Source organism: Perca fluviatilis, chromosome 13 (genome assembly GCF_010015445.1).
Source record: "Perca fluviatilis chromosome 13, GENO_Pfluv_1.0, whole genome shotgun sequence".
In the NCBI taxonomy this organism is placed as follows: domain Eukaryota; kingdom Metazoa; phylum Chordata; class Actinopteri; order Perciformes; family Percidae; genus Perca; species Perca fluviatilis.
This window is the reverse complement of record NC_053124.1, coordinates 5,217,630-5,243,175: the sequence shown is the minus strand read 5'-3', so window position 1 is coordinate 5,243,175 and position 25,546 is coordinate 5,217,630. Positions and strand designations below refer to the sequence as shown.

Sequence of the window (25,546 nt, the reverse complement as noted above, 5' to 3'; positions counted from 1 at the left end):
GTGGTGGGTCAAGGAGAATAATTTGATCCCCTGTCACTATCAGACACACAGGTGCATAGTTAGTTATCCCTAATGAGGGTCTGTCACCAGAATAGGGGCAGTGATTGACAATACCTTCAACATATGGGGCCCGGATCTCTGGGGCCACAGGGTTGGAGGAGCTCCCCCCCTCGATCCCAACTATCTTGGGCCCCTTATTTATCCCAAGGGCCAGGATCTCAGCTGGTGTGAGCTCCTCCGGTGGCGGTCCCCCACCAGTACCCATGGATGCAGTCTGCTTTCTGGTGGCTGCAAGACATGTATAGATTCATAGCGCACATCTATTTTGACTGATACATTTCACATTACATTATGGAACACTTACCATTGCTAAGAATGTTCTTATATTTGATTTTGACCTGGTGGCCGGTCCTCCTCTGGCTACTGAGATTGCTTCTGTTGAGACATAACCATGAGGGACACACAGCATATTTCATACATAGAGGCAATTTAAAGAGATCATCATTCTTTTGATGTAACAAGGGTTAGGGCCTCCGATTGACAGGAGATAGATGATTGATTTGCGGTCACCTGCATTCACTTAGTTACTGTAACAGGGGTCCTCATCTCCATTGAATTGCTTGATTTGATAAATGATTCTAGATAAATAATAATGCAGGAAATCAATTAAAGCTATCCCATCGATTTGCATAACAATCAGTTGATGAATGTGAGGAATATCACTTTCTAACATTACTACTAGGGCGCGGCCAAATGATGAAATATGGAGAATTTCACATAAATTGCAGGGAAACAATAATTCTATTTTAATTATGTTCATATGAATGTTACTTATTAGGGCTGTCTTTTGTTCTTTAGGATTTTCCTTTTAATTTTAATGATTTGGTTGCATTAATAGGTCCACATAATTGATTAGTTTAAAACAAAAACCATCAAGAAATCAATTGGTAGATTATTGTCTACATATATTTTGTCCCTTTGATGGGGGATTTATATAACATGATGATGCTGAAATATTTAAATTTCTTTATCACTTACGCATTCAGCCTGTCGGCAATATTCTGCCACGCCACATCCCTCGCTTTATTGATTGCCGCAGTATTGCCCTTCTTCGTTGATTATGTGGCTGTAATCCCTCATATACCTCCATGAGGAGGGTTTGTTCGCTGCAGAGAACATTTCTGCACGCTCTTTCCCCTTGCTTTTCGGCATTTTGGACAGTTTCTGTCCCTCGACTAGAATAGGCTTTTATTTTCCCCTGTGGGCGTGCACAAGTTGAGGCTTAACAGGTGAGGCTTGACTAAGTGTCAAGTGGAGCCAGCTGATTTCACTTGATGGAACGACTTGGAGCTAGATTGGGAAGTGGAGCTTAGTCAAGCTTCAAGCTTACACCTAAGTCTGGCAATTCTTAGCTACGTTGATGGAATACCCCCCAGATCACCACGCCTTCCACATTTTGTTTTGGGTTTATTTAAGTTAGTTAAGTTCTGTTTAGTTTATTCTTTTGTTAAATAAATTACTTTTGATCATTTACGATGCCTCGCTCCCTCTTTTGTCATGGCCTTTGAGCCAGGTTGTGACAAAATGGGGGCTCGTGCCGTTTTTGTGTTCGGTTAGTGTGTGCTGTGGTTTAGTTTGTTGGGAGCGTGGCAGCCTGTTGGACTGGTAAGAAGTTTTTTTTGCGTTGGTTATTGTTTGTTTGTTTGTTTGTTTGTTTGTTTGTTTGTTTGTTTGGTAGTGCGGTGGTGCTGTACGTTGGTTTGGCTGGTTGAGTTGGGTAGTGAGGGCTTGTTTTCTGGCATTTGTATTATATCTTTGTTGGTGTTTTTGTTTTGTTTTGTTATTTAAGTAACATATTTGTTGTTTTAAGTAACATATTTAAGTATTTAAGTTGTTTGCTACGGTCGATAGGTGATCCGAATGGCTGGTGTGGGTCCTCGTGTGCGTGTTGTTTATGGTGGATGGAGTTTTCTCTTGTAGGCTGTAGCGACGGTCCACTTTTGGGCTTGTTGAGCTGATCTTTGATAGTGTTGTGGCGAACGTGGGTGAAGCTTTTGGCTTGGGAGCATGTCCGTGGTTTTCGGAGGGTTGCTAGCGTGCTAGTTGCTCTCCCTTGCCAGCGGTCATTAGTGCATAAATACCCACCACAAGTAGCTGCATGAAGACTAGGGTTGAGTTAGTTAGCGGGATTGATCTAGATAGTGGGGAAGCTCCATCCCAGGTGGGGGTTGGTCCTCTTAATGCGCACGGGGACGTTGAACTGTCTTGCTGGGTCTGTTGCTGTGGTTCTGTTTTGCCAGTTGTAGTTTGTTTTGATGGCGGAGTGTGATGCGTTTATTGCGGCTCCGTCTGAGGAGGCGTTGGGGCGTTGTACTAAGGAGCAATTGCTGATGATTGCGGAACACTTCCCGGTAGTGATAAGTGATAAACGCTTGAAGGAGAACGTTAAGATAGTTTTGAAGTCAGAGTTGAGAGAGAAAGGTGTGTTGGCTGGGGATGATGGTTCTCCAGTCTCCACGGTTTCCTCTGGTGCGTTTGTTCGGACTCAGGGCTTTTCGTTTGATCAGCAGAGGAAGCTGTTGTTGATTCAGCTTGAGCATGACCGATGTAAACATGAATTGCTAATGAAAAAGGCTAATTGAGGTGAAGAGGATTCGGCAAGAAATTGAGCAGGCCAAATTGGATCTGGAGGGGCGCCGTTTAGCTTTAGCAACTGAAGGTGAGGGGTCCAGTGGAGCTCAGAGCGGGCAGTTGTCTGGAGGTGTGCGTTCCTTTGATGTTAATAACTTACGACTACTACCACCGTTTAATGAGAAAGATCCCGATACGTTTTTCTTGTTGTTTGAGCGTGTCGCTAAAGCTAGGGGTTGGCCTGATGAAGATTGTGCCTTGATGCTTCAATGTGTGCTGACGGGACGGGCGCAGGAAGCTTATTCTTCGCTGAGTACAGAGGATAGCTCAGGCTATGCGGCTATTAAGTCTGCTGTGTTAAAAGCGTATGAGTTAGTGCCAGAGGCATATCGCCAACGTTTCAGGTCCGGGGAGAGACGTAGTGGTCAAACTTATATGGAGTTTGCTCGGGACCTGACTGGTCATTTTAAACGGTGGTTGGCTGCGCTGGAGGTCACTACTTTTGAGGGTTTGTGTGATCTTGTGGTTTTGGAGCAGTTTAAGGACATGCTTCCTGGTTACATTGCAACATATGTTAGTGAGAAGCAGTGTGTCAAGCTGGCAGGTGCGGCTACGTCAGCCGATGGGTACTTGTTGATTCATAAAGGAGGTTTTAGAGAGTGGGCTACAACGCTGAGCGTTCTTGGAGAGCTGGTGCGCCAATCTCTGAGGCGGTATCGCGAGTGTGATGCGTCCACACTAATTGTAACTACTGTCTGGAAAAAGGGTCACTGGAAGGCTGATTGTCCACTCCTGTATTTTAAAAACAAATCTGGAGTATTGAAGGTTAAGCCTGTGGCGCTGCCACAACGTGTAGTTGTGGACTGTCTATCGGAGTTGCTTACTACAGAGCTTGAACCGGATGTTTTGGGGCGCCTGCTTTATTAGAGATGGCTTTGTGTCACTGGTAGGAAGTGGGGCTAAGGTGCCAGTAAAAATCCTGAGGGATACAGGGGCCTTTGACTCCTACATTGTAGGATCTGTGCTGCCGCTGTCTGACAACACTGATACGGGCGATTATATACTTAGTCGTGGCAAGGGTTTAACTGTTTTGCCCATACCATTACATAAGTTGGTCCTGGACTGTGAGCTGGTGAAGGCGCGGTAGCGTCGGGTGTGGGCCCGGCGTTGCTCCATTGAGGGGATTCATTTCATTCTGGGTAACGGGCTGGTTGGTGGGCGTGTTTGGGCTGATTCTTCCTCCTTTGCCAATGGTTACATCTCGCGGTTCGTTATGGCTGTTGTTGATCATATCGTTGCTGACTTGCCTAGAGTTTTCTCAGCCTGTGTAAGTACCCGAGCTATGAGTAACGCGGAGTCTGTGAGGGAACCTGATGGGGGTGAGGTTGAGTTTCAGGCTCCATCACTGTCAGATTTTCCGCTATCTGTGTCATTAACCGAATTGGTACAGGAACAGCAGAGTGACTCTTCCCTTGAAGTAATGTTTGATATGGTTGCATCTGCTACGGAGATCACCAGTGTAGCACGTGGGTATTTTGTTCAAAATGGCTTGTTGTTTAGGAAGTGGTTGACTCTGGGTACTGACGTTGTTGGAGATGCTGTCGTTCAGTTGGTGGTACCGACTAAATTTCGTCCTCTTGTCTTAAAAGTTGCTCACGATGAGAGTGGGCACTTTGGTGTGAGAAAGACTTATCTTAACATTTTGAAACATTTCTTTTGGCTGCGGGTGAAGAAAGATGTTGCAGCTTACATTAAAACATGTCATGTGTGTCAGCTAACGAGTAAGCCCAATCAGTCTGTTAAGCCGGCTCCATTACAACCTATTATGGTTGTAAATGAACCATTTGAGCATTTGATTGTGGATTGTGTGGGTCCGATGCCATGTTCTAAGTCTGGCTGTAAATACCTACTAACTGTGATGTGTCAAAACACTCGGTATCCTGCTGCGTATCCGTTGAGGGCTATTACCACTAAGGCGTGGTGAAAGCACTAAGTCAGTTTATTTCGGTCTTTGGTATTCCGGGTCATCCAGGAGCCATCAGGGGTCCAATTTTTTCTTCGCATCACGTTTGGTCAAGTTTGGAAGTTGTGCGCGGTGTCAGTCATAACCAGTCATCGGGTTTATCATGCGTACAGAGTCAGGGCGGCCTTGAGAGAATTCCATCAGACTCTGAAGTTCTCCTGTGCATACTGCACAGAGCTGGATAGAGACTGGAGGGGGGGTCTTCCTTGGCTTATACCTGCCTGCGAGAAAGCTGTTCAGGAAAGTACTGGGTTTTAGTCCTAATGACTTGGTTTTTGGACACAAAGTGCCGGGCCCTTGGCTGTTTTAAAAAAGATGGATTTGTGGAGACCAACTCCGCCAAATTTGGTTGATTTTGTCAATGGCTTTAGGCATCGGTTGCTTGTTGCAGGTGAAATGGCGAGGGAGAATTTGCAAATGTCACAGAGTAAGATGAAAACTTGCTATGATCGCCGTGCGGAGCATCAGGAGTTTAGTCCTGGGGATCAAGTTCTTGCTCTGATGCCTGTTGTGAGCTCGCCGTTTCAGGCTAAATATGCTGGTCCTTATACAGTTGTTGAGCGAAGGTCTGACCTTAATTACATCATTGCTACACCAGGTCGGAAAAAGTCAACACAGTTATGTCATGTCAACCTTCTCAAGTCCTATTATGGACATGAGGCTGATGTAAGCCAGTCAGTGAGTGACGAGGTGCATCCTGTTTTGCTTGTGAGTTCGGTGTCTGACTCGCAGGGTGTAGATGACGTGGCGGAACCAGATGACAGTTTGTTGAATGGTCGTCTAAAGAATTCTGAGACTCTTTGTAATCTTGATAGTCTGTTGGTGCATTTAACGGAGTCTGAGCGTGATGAGTTGTCTGGTTTGATGCAGCAGTATCCATGTCTGTTTGGTGATGTTCCTACATGCACATGTTGATGTTGGAGATGCACAACCTGGCTTTTGTTGTTGGTACTGTTTATTTTTTTGTGTACCTGTTCTCTTCCTTTGCTTCCCAGGTATCTGGTTTTGCTGGTGATGGGACGGGGGTGAGCAATCGTCCCGGCGCAGGTTGGAGGTCAACGGTTCCTTTCTGCTTGGTATAAGTCTGTGTATTATCGTATGGTGATTCTGGTATCACTTGTTTTTTCTGTATAATTCGGTTGTGACGGGTGGTGGTGGTGGTGGTTGGTTTTGCCGTTGGCTCTTTGGGCCACCGGCTTTATGGGGGGAGGTGTGACGGCCCTGTGTAATCTGGCAGGGCCTCTCTGTGGGAGTGATGCCTCTCTGGTCTTACCCATCTTTGTTTCCATCCTTGTTTGAGTTGATTGCAGATCTGGTGCACCTGGGAGCTGGGAGCTGATAAAGCTCCACCTGGTCAGACTAGACTTCTCTCTTTTCACTACCATTCAGACCAGAACCATGGCCTGATCACCACGCCTTCCACATTTTGTTTTGGGTTTATTTAAGTTAAGTTCTGTTTAGTTTATTCTTTTGTTAAATAAATTACTTTTGATCATTTACGATGCCTCGCTCCCTCTTTTGTCATGGCCTTTGAGCCAGGTTGTGACACTACAAAAGGGGAATAACTGGGGAGCTGGGTGTGGGGGCAGGAAGCCGGTGTTCAGGGCTTCAGAGCGGGGATCCAAGTAAAGACAGAGCTGTCCAGGGCCAAGGCTGGCCGAGGCAGATGGGCAGGTGAAATGTGGCAGGGCTTGAGACAACAAAAAACAAAAAGTCAGACAAGCAGGCAAAACAGGCGTTGGGTGTGAAACCAGATTAAATACTGCAGCAGGAGAAGGTGGCAATCAGTGCTGAGGACTTGAAGGGTGTTGATTGAACTGGCAGGTGAGTGGAGGCTGATTGGCCACGCCCAGCCTCTCTCACTGGCACAGACAAACAAGAGGGGCAGGGAAATCACAGGGAAGGCTGCAGATCTGAAGGGCTCCTGCACACTGTAGCGCAGCGTTTCTGTTGCATGTCAGTTGCGTGGCGGCTGTGTGGCGTTTTCTATGTCTACACATGTATGTTTCCCATTGATAAAATTAAATAATAGCGTGTTCTTCAACTTAATTTTGTCAATATTTGTGTGTCTGCACATATTTTCAATAGAATTTATTTATATAATATTTTTTATATATATTTTAATTCCCTTTCCTGAGATAATAAAGTCCATGTTATTGTTTTATCAGAATCCAATTGAAATACAATTGAAAAAGAAATTTATGTCTGCATTTATGACAAAACCTAGAGACTTTCAAACATCAAAATGTCATTTATTAAATGTATTTGTGTCAAAATTACATATAAACATCTTTTCGCATTCTATTTTGCCTGGAAACGCTTCCAACACGCTTGTATGTCGCGTGAAAAATAGGCGTCGGTTCTATTTCTAGCATGCACGCGTTTTCTGAGACGTGCGTGTCACGCAGGCAGTGTGCAAGCTCTAACCTGTTAACATGGGAGCCAAAAAAAAAATGGACTCGCCACACAGCTGACACGCTCACACCACGCAGGCAGTGTGCAGGAGCCCTAACAACTTGTATTGAGTCTTGTTAGGGTATAATTATATCTCTGTCCAGTAGATGTCTGGGCCACACAGTAGTGGACCAACTGACAGAATATGTCCAATAAAGCATAAATGTCACCTTTGTGTCGTATGGTCAATTTTCCTACCAATGATAAAAAGCAGCAAACAGCCCCTTCACTAAACCCCCTACCACACAGACAATTTTAGGACAAAAATACTGGAAATTGTGTGTGTGTGTGTGTGTGTGTGTGTGTGTGTGTGTGTGTGTGTGTGTGTATGTGTGTGTGTGCATGTTGGACTGTGCTCTGATATCCAGTCATGCGTTATCACACCAGCAGAGAGAAAGTGGTGTGTGCTGTTGTTTCAGCCTGTCAGTGCAGGGAGACGATGCTGTGATGTAACCAGACGAGACAAACCATCATCGGCGGATAAATGTGGAGAGACAGCCACACACAGGAGAGAGTGTGTCAATGGTTGCCAGGCAACACAATTAGCCAGCATCTAGTTTCCATTTACAGAGAGGCTGCCCTCCGTTGTCACCTGTCAGTGACTGTGTGTGACTGTGTGTATGTCTGTGTGTGTGTGCCCGCCAGCCCACCTTAAGTTAGTGAGCCTGTGCTAAAGTTGTCGCTAGCGCCATTGCTAACCCTGTTGCTTGTCTAGCAAGCAAGACACAGGAACTTGGCTTGGGTCTTGGGTTATTCACCGTCAGAAACTGTACACAGACTGCGCTGCTACGTTCACAGCTATAGCTTTACTGCTAACTTCATACTCACCGACACACACACATCCCTCTCTCTCTTTTTCCCTCTCTCTCGCCACCTCACACTCGCTAATGTGTGGGCTGCAGCTGCCGCTGTGTGTGCAACATGCATAGTGTGTGTGACTTTGACCCTGTTTGTCCCACTGTGTACATGAACCATCATGCAGCACGTGTGCAGAAGACAACGAGCGGACGCCCGTCCCGTGTGTTGGCTCATCGTCAAGGTGCTCTCCACATTGTTTTTACGTTAATACGCTTAGGCGATGTGAAAAAAGGCTTAGGCACCGGGCCTAAAGCTTAGTTAATGCTTCTGCGTTGAGATATGGTTACGCATGTAGGTATGCGTAGATATAGACCCCTACGCTGTGGCCTGATGTGTACCTCGACAAAAATGTAACTACAAGTCGCTGCAACGCAGACCGCAACAACTGTGATTGGTCCGTTTGGCTGTGGCTTGGTAGCGTCACGTTTCCTCCGACATTTTGACATGAAATTAAGCAGAGGGTTAACTTTTTCTGCTACAGCTTTTGGAAAGGACAAGGGAGACACTTTGTTTCTCCGTCTCCACCACTGGAGTTGGTATTCGCTCCGAAGCTAACCCCGCCATTCTCTCACTCGCTCTACTACACACACCGGCTCTGCTATTCTGACATAGGCTACGGGGAAGGCTTTCCGTAGAGACTATGTACTACCATTTATTAGCCTTAAGCTGTATAATGGCAGGAAAAACCCTGCTGTCAGTGGCTAAAGCAGCACTTGATGGTAAACATTTGTTCAAAAAGGTTACATTGCAGCCCGGTTCACGGCTGCTGGTTACAGCATTCTTGCTCAATACTGGACCAATTTCAAAGATTTTTGTTCACATTAGTCACTTAAGTAGACACCAATGTATGTGAAAATAGGGTCTAGGTTTAAAAATACCAAATTATCCATTAAGTGTGTTGTAGCTTTACTGAGTAACCATTTTTGATAGAAATTGATTGTCTAGAAAATGTTCAAATTAGGCCTACTAAAAACAAAAAATCGAATTTATATTAACCAGATATAGTGACATATTTGTAGAACATCACTGCTTAGACACAGTTTATGTAACTATAGTCCATTTTCCCAAAGACAATGACACAAACATGTATTCAGCTCAAAAACGTGATCTTCCATCTAGTCTGGCAGTGTCCCTCCCCTTCCGCTATCTCCGCTATATATTCTGTAAGGTTACCATAGCTGCATTAGGGGCTTAGCCTTGTGACTGGTTGTAAAGAAATTCAAACAAGCCAGAGCGTCCCCCCCTATCTTAGAATTGATTAGCAGTGTAGCCAGACCATACTCCAGCACCATACTATTCACAGTTTTAACAGTACAGAGTTTTGTGTAAAAGAGTTTAAAAAAGTGTGTGTCCACCTTACAGATAATGAACATGCTAAATTAAACAAAATGGGGTACACGAAAGTATATTTCTCCTCACATGACTCAGGTAGACGTAGAGGAGTGGCGATTTTGTTGTGCAGTGCAGTAAATTTCGAATTCATAGCTGAGCATAAGGATAAAGAGGGAAGGTACATTATGGTAATTGGTAAAGTGGACGGAACCTTAGTGAGTCTGTTCAATGTTTATATTCCACCAGGTAGTGACTGGTCATTTTACAAGCATGTACTCGAAACAATGACAACAAAGAGTCAGGGTGTCTTAATATGTGGGGGAGATTTTAACATTCGATTAATTCCGAGACTTGACAGTTCAAATGGCAAACCCGACGCAAAAAATTGTTATAAAAAAGTAATTAATTTCATGAAAGACGTGGGAATAGTTGATATTTGGAGGGAAATTAACCCAACAGGGTGTGACTACACTCATTCTGGGGCGCACAATGTCTACTCCAGAATAGACTTATTTTTGATGTTTAAAAACGATATGTTTCGAGTGATAAATTGTGACATAGGAACAAGTGCACTCTCAGACCACAATCCGGTATACCTGTACCTCAGCCTTAGTGGTAAAATAAAGTCTACTCTATGGAGATTAAACACGAATATTCTGAACGATAAGGAAATCATAAATAAATTTAAATCTGAAATCGAATCCTATCTGGAATACAATGACAATGATGCAGTCTCACCAATTATATTATGGGATGCTTTAAAAGCAGTGCTTTGTGGGAAAATTATTGCAATTTCTTCCACTGTAAAGAAATTGGAAAAACAAAAATGACTAGATCTCGAGATGAGACTTAAAGAATTACAAAAAGAACATTCATCTTCCCTACAGGATTCAGTAAAAGTAAAAATGTTCGAAGTAAAGAAGGAGATAGACGAAATAAATACACAAGACATTAAAAAAAGCTCCTTTTTACAAAACAACAATACTACGATACTGGAGGGAAAGCGCTTAAGCTTCTGTCATACAGATTAAGGAAACAACAGGCGGAGAGAACAATTTTCAAAATTAAACATCCTGAAACAAAACAAATTGAAACAAAACTAGAACAAATACAACAGTGTTTTGAGGAGTATTATCGGAAACTATATTCTCAGCCTCAATTAAGAAGTACTACTGAAATTGATGCATTTTTATCTTCACTAAATTTACCTCAAGTCACAAATGATCAGAATAAGAAGCTGATCTCAAAAATTACTAAAGAAGAAATTACATCTGCAATTAAGAGATTAAAAAACGGAAAAGCCCCCGGGGCAGATGGATTCAATTCTGAATGGTATAAACTCATGCCAGATCACTTGGCACCGACATTAATGAAAGCATTCAACGGGGTACTTGAAACGAAGGCTATTCCTCCATCGTGGAGAGAGGCTATTATTTCTATTATCCCCAAAGAAAATAAAGACAAACTTGACTGTGGAAACTATCGCCCTGTGAGTGTACTCAATATCGATTACAAATTATTTACGTCCATATTATGTAAACGTCTCAAGGTAATGTTACCCGAACTCATACACAAAGATCAGACAGGCTTTATTAGACAGAGGCAGACGCAAGACAATATTAGGAAAGCGCTTCTGATAATGAAACATGCCAGGCAATGCAAATTAGAAACTCTTCTAATAAGTTTAGATGCAGAAAAAGCGTTCGATTCGGTACGTTGGACATTTTTATATAAAGTATTGGATGCATTTGGCTTTCATTCTGATTTGGTTGAGATATTTTCTGCACTGTACAACAAACCTACTGCCAGAGATAAAATAAATGGGGATTTATCCAAACCTATTAAATTAGGAAGAGGAACCAGCCAGGGCTGTGGTGCATCGGCACTACTTTTCTCTTTATTTATTGAGCCTTTAGCTCAATGGATTAGGCAGAGCACAGAAATTCAAGGGGTTACTTTAAAATCAGGGGAACAGAGACTAGCTCTATTTGCTGATGACATATTAATATTTTTGACGGATCCCACTCAGTCACTTCCTAATTTAATGAAAATGCTGGAGGAATATGGGTCTTTTTCTGGCTATAAAATCAATATTACTAAAACTCAGGTTCTAAGGCTGAATTACAATCCGCCCATAAAGATCAGAAACGCATATAAATGGAAATGGAAATCCGATAGCATTAAATATTTGGGAGCTGTTCTGACAGAAGATCCGTCTAGAATGTTCGATGCTAATTATGGGCCTTTAATCTCAAAAATAAGATCAGATTTACAAAGGTGGAACAATGTCCCATTTTTGAGTCTACACGCTAGGGTGGATTCATTTAGAATGAATATCCTCCCTCGTTTCTTGTACCTCTTCCTATCTGGATAACCCAAAAACATTTTGATGAATGGGATAACATATTGGCAAAATATATTTGGCAAAATAAAAGGGGTAGGATAAAATACCAAACAATGCAATTGATGAAGGAGAAAGGGGGGCTGGGCCTTCCCTGTCTCAGGGACTATTACTATGCTACTCAAATTAGACCTTTAGTCTGTTTATGCTCACCTATTTATTCGGCTGGATGGAAAGATGTTGAAGGGACTACTACGAAAGATATACCCATTATGGCCCTTTTAAATGACAAAAAAACTACAAATTACGGTGGCCGGGAAGTGCAATGCAACATTACAAAGAATGAAACACTTTTACATTTTGGAAAACAAATTTACATTTTGGAAAACAAATTTACATTTTGGAAAACAAAATAACATTTTGGAAAACAAATTTACATTTTGGAAAACAAAATAACATTTTAGAAAACAAATTTACATTTTGGAAAACAAAATAACATTTTAGAAAACAAATTTACATTTTGGAAAACAAAATAACATTTTCGAAAACAAATTTACATTTTAGAAAACAAATTTACATTTTGGAAAACAAAATAACATTTTAGAAAACAAATTTACATTTTCGAAAACAAATTTACATTTTAGAAAACAAATTAACAAGATGCAAAACACTTTTACAAGTCCCGAAACAAATTTACAAAATGACAGAATTCTTCACGGAAAGGGAATGTACCACATACCGGAAGTGATGAGGTGTTGTTGGTGGCGCCGATCAATTTGTGTTGTTGTGAGTAGTGTATGGCGTGAATGAAGTTTATGGTGACTTTACGTGTGGTCGGGTGTTTGGAGTTTTTTATGACGCGGACCTGACGGAAACATTGGAAAACGGGAACGTTACGTTGGCAGCCGGCGCCGGATCGAAGCTACAGCGGGGGGCAGCTGAGTCCGTCTGCAGCTGCAGGACCTGGAGCTCACTGCCCATTCCTGGGAGCCAAAACGACACCACGCAGCTGGAGACCCAGGCCGTACTGTGGGCCCGCTGGAGGGAAGGGAAGCCCGGGAGAATCAGATCCAGGACTGAACGGAGCGGACTGTCACAGCCTGCTGAAGTTTAAATCACAGGTTTCCTAAAGGCAGTCTGGCGGGACTCGGACTGTGGACCGACCGAAACCGCACTTTAAGTCTCGTTAAATAAATAAATACATGCAGAAATAAATGAATCATTAGTGGGGGAGTGAGCCTGGACATTTCAGTCTGTTTAAACTTCACTTTGAAAAAGAACCTCTTAGTTCAGAAGGGTGAAGTTTCCGTTTGTACTCATATCTGTGAACTGATTATAATAAATATTCTTTGTATTAACACATTAATTAGTCTCTTTGTCTTTTTGTTTAAAAAAACTAGAACATCGCATGAGATTTTGACGATTTATAGTGATTTTATTTCCGTTAGACCTTTGCCTACATTGACGCTGATGCATTAAGGACGGCCCATAGACAGTATATAAGGCAGTGGTCCCTTGTTCCAAGATGGCGCTCTATTGACGCATTCGATCCATAACTGCCGTAGTCAAGGCGACATGTATACAAAACCTCATCACTTCCGGTGGGTACATTCCCTTCCGTGAAGAATCTGTCATTTGTAAATTTGTTTCGGGACTGGTAAAAGTGTTTTGCATCTTGTTAATTTGTTTTCGAAAATGTAAATTTGTTTTCGAAAATGTTATTTTGTTTTCCAAAATGTAAATTTGTTTTCTAAAATGTAAATTTGTTTTCTAAAATGTTATTTTGTTTTCCAAAATGTAAATTTGTTTTCTAAAATGTTATTTTGTTTTCCAAAATGTAAATTTGTTTTCCAAAATGTAAATTTGTTTTCTAAAATGTAAATTTGTTTTCTAAAATGTTATTTTGTTTTCCAAAATGTAAATTTGTTTTCTAAAATGTTATTTTGTTTTCCAAAATGTAAATTTGTTTTCTAAAATGTTATTTTGTTTTCCAAAATGTAAATTTGTTTTCCAAAATGTTATTTTGTTTTCCAAAATGTAAAAGTGTTTCATTCTTTGTAATGTTGCATTGCACTTCCCGGCCACCGTAACAAATGAGTACAAATATAATTGAAGATGTTATGCACGAATCTCTTCTGAACTCCTGGAATAGAATAATGCGAATATGCAACTTAGAAAAATTGTCTAAAATTTTAAGGTGGTGCGCGTACGATTCTGACTTCAGACCAAATGCCCTTGATGGAAGATTTAAAGGTTGGGTCTCAAAAGGTATTACAACCTATTACTCTTTTGTGCACAAGGGAGCATTTATGAGTTTCGAATTCATGCAGAACAAATATGGTTTAGGTCAGGACGATTTCTACAGATACTTACAGGTTAGGCATTATTTTGATCGAAATATAAAAATAACATTGGAAAAGTGCAACTTGGGGTTCCTACAGACTTTCTTAGCATTAATTACATCATTTTTGCTAAATAAATTAGTTTCTAAGCTATACAAAGTCATTCAGCAAGGCAAAAAACATAACACAGAGTACATTAAGAGGAGATGGGAAATGGAAGGTAATTTACAAATGTCAAATGAAAGTTGGGTGAATATATGTAGAGTACAATGGAGTACTACTGGCTCGTACACCTGGCGAGAGTTTTGTTGGAAGAATATAATCAGGTTTTTTATCACACCTATTCAAAAGAGACACCAGGGTAGTGGAGACTCATGCTGGAGGCTCTGTGGGTTCTCAGGAGCCAATCATTTCCACATTTTCTGGGACTGCCCATTGTTAAGCCCTTATTGGTCACAAATATGTGAACATATTAATCATACATTTGGTAGTAAAATACCTTGCAATTTTGAAAATGTGTATTTGGGCAACGTGGATGTTAACAACTGGAGAAATAAGGACAAGAGGTTGCTTTGGACATTACTGGCAGCGAGTAAGAAAACCATAACCAGGAAATGGTTGAAACCGGACCTTCCGACCATCGAAGAGTGGATCAACATAATCCAAGAAATCTACATTATAGAAAAACTTTCATTTACTCTCAGGTCACAAAGAGACATGTTTTACAAAACTTGGACAAAGTGGTCTGAGTATGTCAAGCCCATAAGGTCAGACTTTGTATGAGTTATAGTTTCAAATGACAGAAAACCATTTCTGTACGGTTGCTCTTCCAACAACTGTTCATATTAAAAGATGTTAAAAATAAAAATTATAAAAAAAAAGTGTGTGTCAATTAAATATTAAGAACACATTTTTATTTAAGATTTGAGTTGGAGGTGTTTACTGAACAATTATCACTCAGTACAAGCGCAAATAATAATAATCTGCTGGATTTAATCTTCATGGTAATGTGGATGATATGGAGTGAAAGAATGTGCGTGAGGCATCAATACTAGAAAATATTAAAAGTAATCTTATTCTCATTTACTCTCTGCAATCTGACTTCAGTTCACCATCTCACCATCAATGTCGCCAATTCCTATTTTGTCTCCAAAATGTGCGTACGCATGGGTCAGAATTTGCATAGAGGACCGCACATTTTCCCGTCAAGTTTGATTTTTATAAATCACAACCTTTGCGTGGGAAGTGGCGTACGCACATTTTCAGCCCTGTTTTGTGCGTACGCCACGTTTATAATGAGACCCCAGGGTATTTAGTTGCTTTCAATTGTAAAATCCAAAAGGTCTCATGCTGGAGAAGTCTTTTTAGGAATCTCCTCCTCTGATGTCCAACCTCCAACACTATCACTTTCAGCATGTACGTTTATCATGTCCAATTTGCGCATAATGTGATGCCATAGCATAATCAACATACTTGTTTTTTTTGGTTTGTGTTCTGCAGCTTGGTCTTTAATAAGTCTTATTTTTGTTCGTCCTACATAGAAACAGCCACAGGGGCACTCCAGTCTATAAACAGCATGTGTGCTGTTACAATTGGTAAATGTCTCATTTGATATTATGCGAGATGTGCTCTTGTCTTGGAAATGATTGGTTTTCACAACATTATCACAATAGTTGCAGTTCCCACATTTAAAAGTTCCATGGGGCTTCTTCAGCCAGGTTTTTTTTTGGTACCGCTTTGTCTCTTTGGGTTGGTGTTTGTCTGATTAAAACTATAGGTGGATGTGTGAATAGTGGTTGGAGAGGTACGTCGTTCTGAAGGATGTTCGGTTTGATAGGTTTTTGTAGACTAGTGTGGTTTCTTTCCTTTTCCTATTGAAGGAATTTAGTCTAAAATGTGACCGATGACCGGTCTGGCCCTAAAAAGGCCAGACTTAATCTGACTCCAATTCTATGGTCACTGAATAGTGTTCGTTTACTGGTAGATCAGAGAAATAGACTCAGGATTCAAAATAAGACTCAGGATTCTTCCAGTTAAAGTTAATAACATGCTTTAGTGAATGATATTGCAAAATACAATAATCTTGTGCACAAGGATCAGATTACTTCCAGACAAAACAGCCTATCGCTAAAACCTAGCAAACAGACAGAGTTTCCCCCAGCATCTGATGCCGGCTAACCCAGAACCCTCACTTTTTTTCCATTTTCTCTGCTTCATCCGTGGTGCTGTTATCAGTTGGACGTAGTCCCGATCTTCTGGCTCCAGCCAGCTCCTTAACGATATGTAACACACCGTATGAAAACATGACCTTGACTCAGCTCAAAAGAGACAAGTGGCTATTGTTGGATCGTAACACCTGTCTGTTTTTAATCTCCTGCAAATTCAAGGAGTTTTCATGAGAGCCAGGTCATTCCCATACTTTGTGTCACAAATCACGCGCTTGCAAAACACTGACCATTGTTGTCTCTCCCTGTTCATCTGGGAAAGGAATCCTCCTTTTGGTTAAAGTTTTAATTATCTTTGTTGAGCACATGCTGCATCTTCAATTTAATAAGTCGTATCACTTCCCAAGACCAGATGGCTTCCTTGTGGCCCAGAAGAACAGAGAGAGACATGTCAGGTTATGAAATCTGAGGCCTTACACTATACTCTTAACAAAATAATCCTACACTATTCAAGGACTTGAAGTAATTTATGGAAATCAGAGGTGTGTCCTTAACCTGAGGGACATATAATTCGGATCCTGAGAGAGATTCGGGGCTTCAATCTGTGACCCGCAAGGGGAGCATTTTGAAGACCGCTGTTTACCTTGTATCGTTTTGTCATGTCGCATGGCTGCTAACTGTGTCCCCACAAGGGGAAGCATGTCTGCAGTCTGCTTCTGGCAGTGTTTCATGTTTTATGTTTGATTGTGTTTTGACTGTCTTTTTCATCGTGTTGTTTCATTAAACCTCTTGCTTAACTTTCAATTCGACCCAGCTTCTCCTTCCTCCAGAAATCTAAGTGACACGTCTTTTAGAGATTTCTTAACAGTAACATTAGCCTACCGTTAGCTAGCAGCTGGAGTAAACACGGTTAAAATGCTGACAGCTAAACGGTGTAAAGTGTGTCTGTATTTCACTGGAGAGGATTGTAACACCAGACTGTAGCTGCCGTTGTCTGAAAAACACAGAAGAGATGTGTCACCTTTTTCAGCAATTCTGAGTTTGCAGGTATGATTTTAATATAACATTATAGTCATTATGGCCTTTAGAAAAAATTTTTTTTGTGGAGGTGGGGTAGTGCACTATTAGGCCCCTATGGGGCGGGCTAAGCTTTTGTCAATGGCATTTTTTTCCCCTTACATTACTTTTACTTTTATACTTTTTAGTTTTGAAACCAGTACTTTTACACGTTTACTTGAGTAAAAAGCTTGAGTTGATACTTCAACACATACTTGTGTGTGTGTGTGTGTGTGTGTGTGTGTGTGTGTGTGTGTGTGTGTGTGTGTGTGTGTGTGTGTGTGTGTGGAGTGCACTATATAATAGAGCGCGGGAGAAGTGAGAGAATGACGGCGAGCGAGTACGACTCTAGAGTCATAGTGAGAGAAACAAAGTGTCTCCCCCCTGTGTTTTCTGACCACGGTGTGAAATCTTTAGGCATTTTGTGTGCAATGCAGCTCCGCTGTCTGCTCTGGTCCCTGTGTATGTGCGTGTTGCGGAGCCGCCCACAAAGCAGCTTAATGGTCCCATTAAAAACAGTGAAAACCGGACATTTTCATGAATTTATAAACCTCCCCCCCCCGGACATCCTGGACAGTACGTAAAAAGTGGACATGTCCGGGCAAAAGAGGACGTTTGGTCAGCATAGCGTTGTACTAAGGAGCAGTTGCTGAAGATTGCGGAACACTTCTCAGTAGTGGTAAGCGATAAATGCCTGAAAGTCTTGGCAGCCTATGCTCCTTTTATTAGAGATGGCTTTGTGTCACTGGTAGGAAGTGGGGCTAAGGTGCCGGTAAAAGTCCTGAGGGATACAGGGGCTTTTGACTCCTACATTGTAGGATCTGTGCTGCTGCTGTCTGACGACACTGATACGGGCGATTATATACTCAGTCGTGGCATGGGTTTAACTGTTTTGCCCATACCATTACATAAGTTGGTCCTGGACTGTGAGCTGGTGAAGGGCGAGGTAGCCGTGGGTGTGCGTCCGGCGTTGCCCATTGAGGGGATTCATTTCATTCTGGGTAACGGGCTGGTTGGTGGGCGTGTTTGGGCTGATTCTCCTCCTTTGCCAGTGGTTACATCTTGCCCGGTTATGTCTGTTGTTGATCATATTGCCGCTGACTTGCCTAGAGTTTTTTCTCAGCCTGTGTAAGTACAAGTGCTATGAGTAACGCGGAGGCTGTGAGAGAACCTGATGAGGGTGAGGTTGAGTTTCAGGCTCCATCACTGTCAGATTTTCCGCTATCTGTGTCATTAACCGAATTGGTACAGGAACAGCAGAGTGACTCTTCCCTAGTAATGTTTGATATTGTTGCATCTGCTACGGAGATCACCAGTGTAGCACGTGGGTATATGGTTCAAAATGGCTTGTTGTTTAGGAAGTGGTTGACTCTGGGTACTGACTTTGTCGGAGATGCTGTCGTTCAGTTGGTGGTACCGACTAAATTTCGTCCTCTTGTCTTAAAAGTTGCTCACGATGAGAGTGGGCACTTTGGTGTGAGAAAGACTTATCTTAACATCTTGAAGCATTTCTTTTGGCCGCGGGTGAAGAAAGATGCTGCAGCATACATTAAGACATATGTGTGTCAGCTAACGGGTAAGCCCAATCAGTCTGTTAAGCCTGCTCCATTACAACCTATTATGGTTGTAAATGAACCATTTGAGCATTTGATTGTGGATTGTGTGGATCCGTTGCCGTGTTCTAAGTCTGGCTGTAAATACCTACTAACTGATGAATTCATAACCGGCTGTGATCCGTTGACCGTTTACCGGATTAGGACTAACGACGAACGGTGGTGATAGCACTAAGTCAGTTTATTTCGGTCTTTTGTATTCTGAAGGTCATCCAGAGCGATCAGGGGTCCGATTTCTCTTCGCACGTTTGGTCAAGATTTGAAGTTGTTGCGTGTCTGTCATAACCATTCATCGGCTTATCATGCACAGAGTCAGGGGGCCTTGGAGAGATTCCATCAGACTCTGAAGTCTCTCCTGCGTGCATACTGCACAGAGCTGGATAGAGACTGGGAGGGGGGTCTTCCTTGGCTTATACTGGCTGCAAGAGAAGCTGTTCAGGAAAGTACCGGGTTTAGTCCTAATGACTTGGTTTTTGGACACAAAGTGCGTGGGCCCTTGGCTGTTTTTAAAGGATGGCTTGGTGGAGACCGAGCCGCAGAGAAATTTGGTTGATTTTGTCAATGGCTTTAGGCATCGGTTGCTTGTTGCAGGTGAAATGGCGAGGGAGAATTTGCAAATGTCACAGAGTAAGATGAAAAATTGCTATGATCGCCGTGCGGAGCATCAGGAGTTTAGTCCTGGGGATCAAGTTCTTGCTCTGATGCCTGTTGTGAGCTCGCCGTTTCAGGCTAAATATGCTGGTCTTTATACAGTTGTTGAGCGAAGGTCTGACCTTAGTTACATCATTGCTACAGCAGGTCGGAAAAAGTCAACACAGTTATGTCATGTCAACCTTCTCAAGTCCTATTATGGACGTGAGGCTGATGTAAGCCAGTAAGTGGGTGACGAGGTGCATCCTGTTTTGCTTGTGAGTTCGGTGTCTGACTCGCAGGGCGTGGATGACGTGCCGGAACCAGATGATAGTTTGTTGTATGGTCGTCTAAAAAATTCTGAGACGCTTTGTAACCTTGATAGTCCGTTAGTGCATTTAACTGAGTCTAAGCATGATGAGTTGTCTGGTTTGATACAGCAGTATCCATGTCTGTTTGGTGATGTTCCTACATGCACAAATTGGATCGAACATGATGTTGATGTTGGAGATGCACAACCAATTAAACAGCGTTTTTACCGTATGTCTCCAGAGAAACTTAAACATCTGGACTCTGAAGTTGCTTACATGCTGGAAAATAATATTGCTCTCCCGTCATTTTCTAGTTGGTCCTCTCCGTGTATTTTGGTCCCGAAACCTGATAAATCACCTAGGTTTTGTACAGACTTCAGGAAGGTAAACTCAGTAACTAAACCAGATTCCTTTCCGCTGCCACGGATGGATGACTGTATAGATCAGGTTGGTTATGCCAAGTTTGTTAGGAAGTTTGATTTGCTTAAGGGATATTGGCAGGTTTGGTTGTCTGCGCGTGCTCAGGAGGTTTCGGCGTTTGTTACCCCGTCTGGGCTCTATTCTTATAGAGTCATGCCGTTTGGTTTGAGGAGCGCTCCGGCCACATTTCAATGGTTGATGAATCGCGTTGTGTCTGGTCTAGAAGGTTGTTCTGTTTACCTAGATGATCTCGTTTTTTATATATATATATTTTTATATATATATATATATATATATATATATATATATATATATTGACACGTGGCACGCTCATCTTAAAAGCATTCAGGCATTGTTTGACAGGTTGTCTGAGGCACGTCTGACTGTCAATTTGGCCAAATGTGAGTTTGCGAGGGCTACTGTGTCGTATTTGGGATGTGTAGTGGGGCAGGGCCATGTAGCTCCGGTCCAGGCCAAAGTTAGGGCAGTAGAATATTTTCCTGTGCCTACTACTAAAAAAGAGTTGCAACGTTTTTGGGTCTGGTCGGATACTACAGGAGCTTTTGAAAAAACTTCTCTACAGTGGTCTTTCCTCTGACGGAGTTGTTGAAGACTAATGTAAAGTTTTTGTGGTCTGATGAGTGTCAGCAAGCCTTTGAAAACATTAAGTCTTTGTTGTGTTCGTCTCCCGTGTTATTAGCACCGCGTTTGATAAACCTTTCATGATCCAAGTGGATGCAAGTCAGTTTGGAGCGGGTGCTGTTTTGCTACAGGAGGATGGTCAGGGACTGGCGAGACCAGTTAGCTTCTTTCGAAAAAATTCAAACGTTATCAACTGAATTATTCGGTGATAGAAAAGAAAGCGCTGGCACTCGTTTGGTCTTTGCAGCATTTTGAGGTGTACGTTGGTGGGAGGCCCCTTGTGGTCTACACGGATCACAATCCGCTGACATTTTTGCAGTCGCTTAAATGTCCCAATCAGAGACTCATGAGGTGGTCGTTGTTTTTGCAAGCCTAGCTTGAGATTAGACATATTAAAGGAGTGGACAACGTAATAGCTGATGCGTTGTCACGTGCCCCTCTGCTCTAGGTTGATATTGCCATCTTTTGTTGTTTGTACCCTGTTTTTTTTGTGTGCCTGGTCTCTTCTTTTGCTTCCCAGGTATCTGGTTTTGCTAGAGATGGGACGGGGGTGAGCAGTCGTCCCAGCGCAAATTGGAGGTCAACGGTTCCTTTCTGCTTGGTATAAGTCTGTGTATTATAGTTTGGTGATTCTGGTATCACTTGCTTTTTCTGGATAATGTTCGGTTGTGACAGCTGGAGGTGGTGGTTGGTTTTGCCGTTGGCTCTTTTGGGCCACCGGCTTTATGGGGGGAGGTGTGACGGCCCTGTGTAATCTGGCAGGGCCTCTCAGTGGGAGTGATACCTCTCTGGTCTTACCCATCTTTGTTTCCATCTTTGTTTGAGTTGACTGCAGATCTGGTGCACCTGGGAGCGGTGAGCTGATAAAGCTCCACCTGGTCAGACTCTTCTCTTCTCTTCACTACACTCACATCAACCATGGCCTGATCACCCCACCTGCCACATCTTGTTTTGGGTTTATTTAAGTTATAGTTAAGTTCTGTTTAGTTTATTCTTTTGTTAAATAAATCACTTTTGATAATTTACGATGCCTCGCTCCCTCTTTTGTCATGGCCTTTGAGCCAGGTTCTGACACCACATTCCCAGAAACAGGTTGGCATAGGAGGGTGCATAGGTCATAGCCATCGCTGTGCCCAGTATCTGTCTATGCAGCTGTTCCTGAAAAATAAATATATTTAATATTTTCCAATATCCATCTCGTGAGTTGAATGATTAAATCTGTTGGGGATACTGGCTCATCTTATCTAGGAAATGTTGCATAGCTTCTCAGGCTTCCTCATGATCAGTGTTTGTGTATAATGACTCCATGTCCATTTTAATCATGTATGCATCTCAAATATTTTTTATATCTTCAATTTTGTTTAAAACTTGGTTGGTGTCTTGAATATAAAGACAAAAATGTCAATTAAGATGAAACGATTTAATATGATGATCAATACATTTTGAAATTGGTTTCAGAATTGAGCCATTTCCATTGATGATAGGTCTGCCAGGCGGATTGGACATATTTTTGTGAATCTTTGGCAACATGTAGAAACAGCGCAGTCAGTCTGGGATTTTTTTTCTAGTAGAAATGCTAACTCTCTGTAATCCAGTGTTGTTTTTTTTTCCTTATTCAACATTTCCTCCAGATGGCATTGCAGGTTTTCTGAAGGATTTGACTTGATGGGAGAATACTAATGTGTGTCATTCAGTTGTCTTCTTGGACTTACTGAGTTCTTCCCCAAATGACCACGACCAACTTCTAGGGGTGGGGGGAAAAATCAGTACAGCATGGTATCGCAATATTTTCCGTGGCAATAGTGTATCGATATGCAATAACATTTTATAATAAATGCATTTTATTTATTATATTTTTTTAAAAGTTTATTTGCAAACATCTATAGGAAACACAGCAGTGTGAAAATTCAGCAATGTAACGCTAACCGATACAGCTGGGACCACCTACATTTTTTATCTGCACTAAGTAAGGAAGCATAAAGAAAAGTTAGCTAAGTGTAAGTGACACTAGCAAAGCTAGCTAAATGTAAGTGACGCTAGCAAAGCTAGCTAAATGTAAGTGACGCTAGCAAAGCTAGCTAGCCAACCTTATCAATCTGCCTATGTACCAAAACTCTCCAGAAATCTCTTCACCCCTCACCCAAATGGATTAAGTGTATATTAGCTATACATATTAGCTAGTTGTGTACTGTATGTGTTGTGGGATGTTGGTGAATGGCGGACCCAAAATGCAGAGACCGAAGCAGAGGATCGTTTGATGATTTAATAAAACATAAAAATATACAAAACCAAGGGAGTCTTGGAAAAGGCAGGCAAAAAGGTAATCAAAAATAAAGTCCAAGTCAAAATAGAAACACACGAATACGAACTGGAGACGAAACACACAGGAATACGAACTGGAGACGAAACACAATGATCTGACACAGGACAAGGGGAACACAAAGACTACTACATTTACAGAGGGTAATGAGGTAACAAGAGGCAGGTGAAAAACATCAGGCAATCACAAGAGCGGGAAAAAGCAATCCTTTATGATTAAGCATTAATTCCTTTCCTTTATTGGTACTGTTGTGGAGTCTACACACCTGCTGGCCAGCTGGGGTTGATGTGTGCCTGAACTGCTTGTAGATGGTTGCTCGTCATCTGTATCGTCCTCTTGGCCACATGCTCCTCCATGTACGTATCTCAGCATTGACCCTGCATTAATTTAGGAATACAAAGAAAAAGGATCAGTATAGATAGAGACAAAATATTCAAACAAAGAATCTTATACCGAAAAAAATTATAAACATTTCAAACTGAAAGCATGCAGCTAGGAGTTCTCCCCCTTTTTTACATTACTACATTAGCAGCACATTTCCCGTATTTAAGAATGATTAAACATGGACTTACCTGCAAGTCATGCAAGGGCATCATCTCGCAGTTTCTTCTTTTTTATTTTCTCTGCTCCTGACTCCTGCTGTCTTTTCAAGGCCATTTCCAAAAAAGTTGACTTAGCCTACTGTCAAACTTCGTCAGGTGCAATCCAACAGACCACTGAGATAAGGAAGGGCACCCACGGGGAGCTTGGGAAGTTGAGTGTGTGTGTGCGTGCGTGTGTGCGTGCGTGCGTGCGTGCGTGCGTGCGTACGTGTGTTTGGGGGTGGTGGGGGGGGCACCATCGTTACTTTCTTGAGCAATTACATATATCTCTTGTTCTGCCTGTTTTGTGATATACATACCTAAAAAGTGCCTAATATTTCTATACTGAAATAATATTGGCATTTCCCCACTGGGGATCAATAAACAGTATAAAATAAAAATTATAATTATTATGACTATGATGAGTTTTCATTAGGCATTTTTTGGTGCCCCCTCAGCACTTGGTGCCCAACGCACAGCGCGTGATGTGCGTGATGCGCGTGGTGGGAGCGGCGGCGCTGGACATAGTCTCGGTTTAGGTGGTCTTGACTACAACACTGAATCCCAGACCACTTTTCTTTCTGAATTTCGAGTATGGCCCCCTTTAAGGGATGGCTTAAAGCAAACCAAACTTGTAATCATGAATAATTATACTACCTGGTACTTCCTTTACCTCATTGTTTTTTACATATATCTGCTCATATTGTATGTGTGTGTTATTGCATTGTATTGTATCATATCACATTGTGTTGTTTTCTAATAATCTGCCAAGAGAACACAGATGAAAATTAACTCATTAGCTAACTCTGGCACATGGAAACTCAAATATAGATTAAAGCTGCATGCAGCGTTGGACGGGCCCTCGCGCCTCTGTGCGTGCCGGGGTTACTGGCGGACGCCGCTCCTTGCAACCGTGCATTTGCGCGGCACTCAGACACCGCAAATCGTCACCAATGAAAAGGGAACTCCCTGCTGAGTTCAATGATACCTCACACAAGACTCTACGTCATACAGTTCATTAGCTATGAAAGGGGGCGTGGCCAAAGCATAACGGTCAGGGGCAAACCTTTACCAATAAAAAAGGAAGTCTCTACTGAGTTCATTGATACCTCACATAAGACTCTACCTTAAACGGGTCACCAGTTATGAAAGGGGGCGTGGCTTAAGCATAGGAGGGCTGGCAAACCATCACCAATGTAGAAGGAACTATCTGCTGAGTTCAATGATACGTCACACAAGCGGGGGGGCGCTATGACCAAAAGTCAATATTGGCTTGTATATGTCCTTAGGCTCTTGTTGATTGTGTGAAATTTCAAGCAGATATAACAATGTACACTGTAGTTACAGCCACTTTCTTGTTCATCGCTAAACACTCAAAATGGCCGCCACGCCCACACCGTTTGATGAAAAGTTTTTCTTTATATATCTTTTCATCTTTAAGGTGTTGAGATGATACAGACCAAAATTGAAGTCCATCGGATGATATCTCTAGGAGGAATTCGTTAAAGTACGACATGTGGAAATGGCCAAAATTGCACTAATTTCAAACTTTCAATTCAAAATGGCGGACTTCCTGTTACGTTTAGGGTATGGCTCCAATGACATTTTTTGTATGTCTTGACATGTGACATATGTGTATCAAGTTTCGTTAGTCTACGTTAAACGTACTGCAGGGGCTAAATTTTTTTTAACTTTTTAGGGGGCGCTAGCGAGCCATTTTTGTGTGCCTATTTGTGTGGTACATTTTCACCAGAATTGATGCAATCGCCAATTTTGGTGAGTTTTTGAGTATGATAAGCCCCTCAAAAAGGGCGATTCATTTGCAGA

The 25,546-nt window shown here is 42.1% G+C and overlaps 1 protein-coding gene and 1 long non-coding RNA gene across 5 annotated transcripts in view; one reads left to right on the top strand and one right to left on the bottom strand.

Moving 5' to 3' along the window:
* The window catches only part of LOC120571260, a 461-nt gene extending 26 nt beyond the window's left edge, over positions 1 to 435 (bottom strand). The window contains exons 1-3 of the long non-coding RNA XR_005641207.1: positions 365 to 435; positions 115 to 288; positions 1 to 36 (exon numbers count right to left, since the gene is read on the bottom strand). The exon at positions 1 to 36 is cut by the window's left edge and continues 26 nt beyond it. This is a non-coding gene — a long non-coding RNA (uncharacterized LOC120571260). The remainder of the gene's footprint in view (positions 37 to 114; positions 289 to 364) is intronic.
* gabbr1b (gamma-aminobutyric acid (GABA) B receptor, 1b) overlaps positions 1 to 25,546 on the top strand; it is a 294,834-nt gene that overhangs the window by 55,474 nt on the left and 213,814 nt on the right. The gene's annotated exons all lie outside the window — the stretch shown is intronic.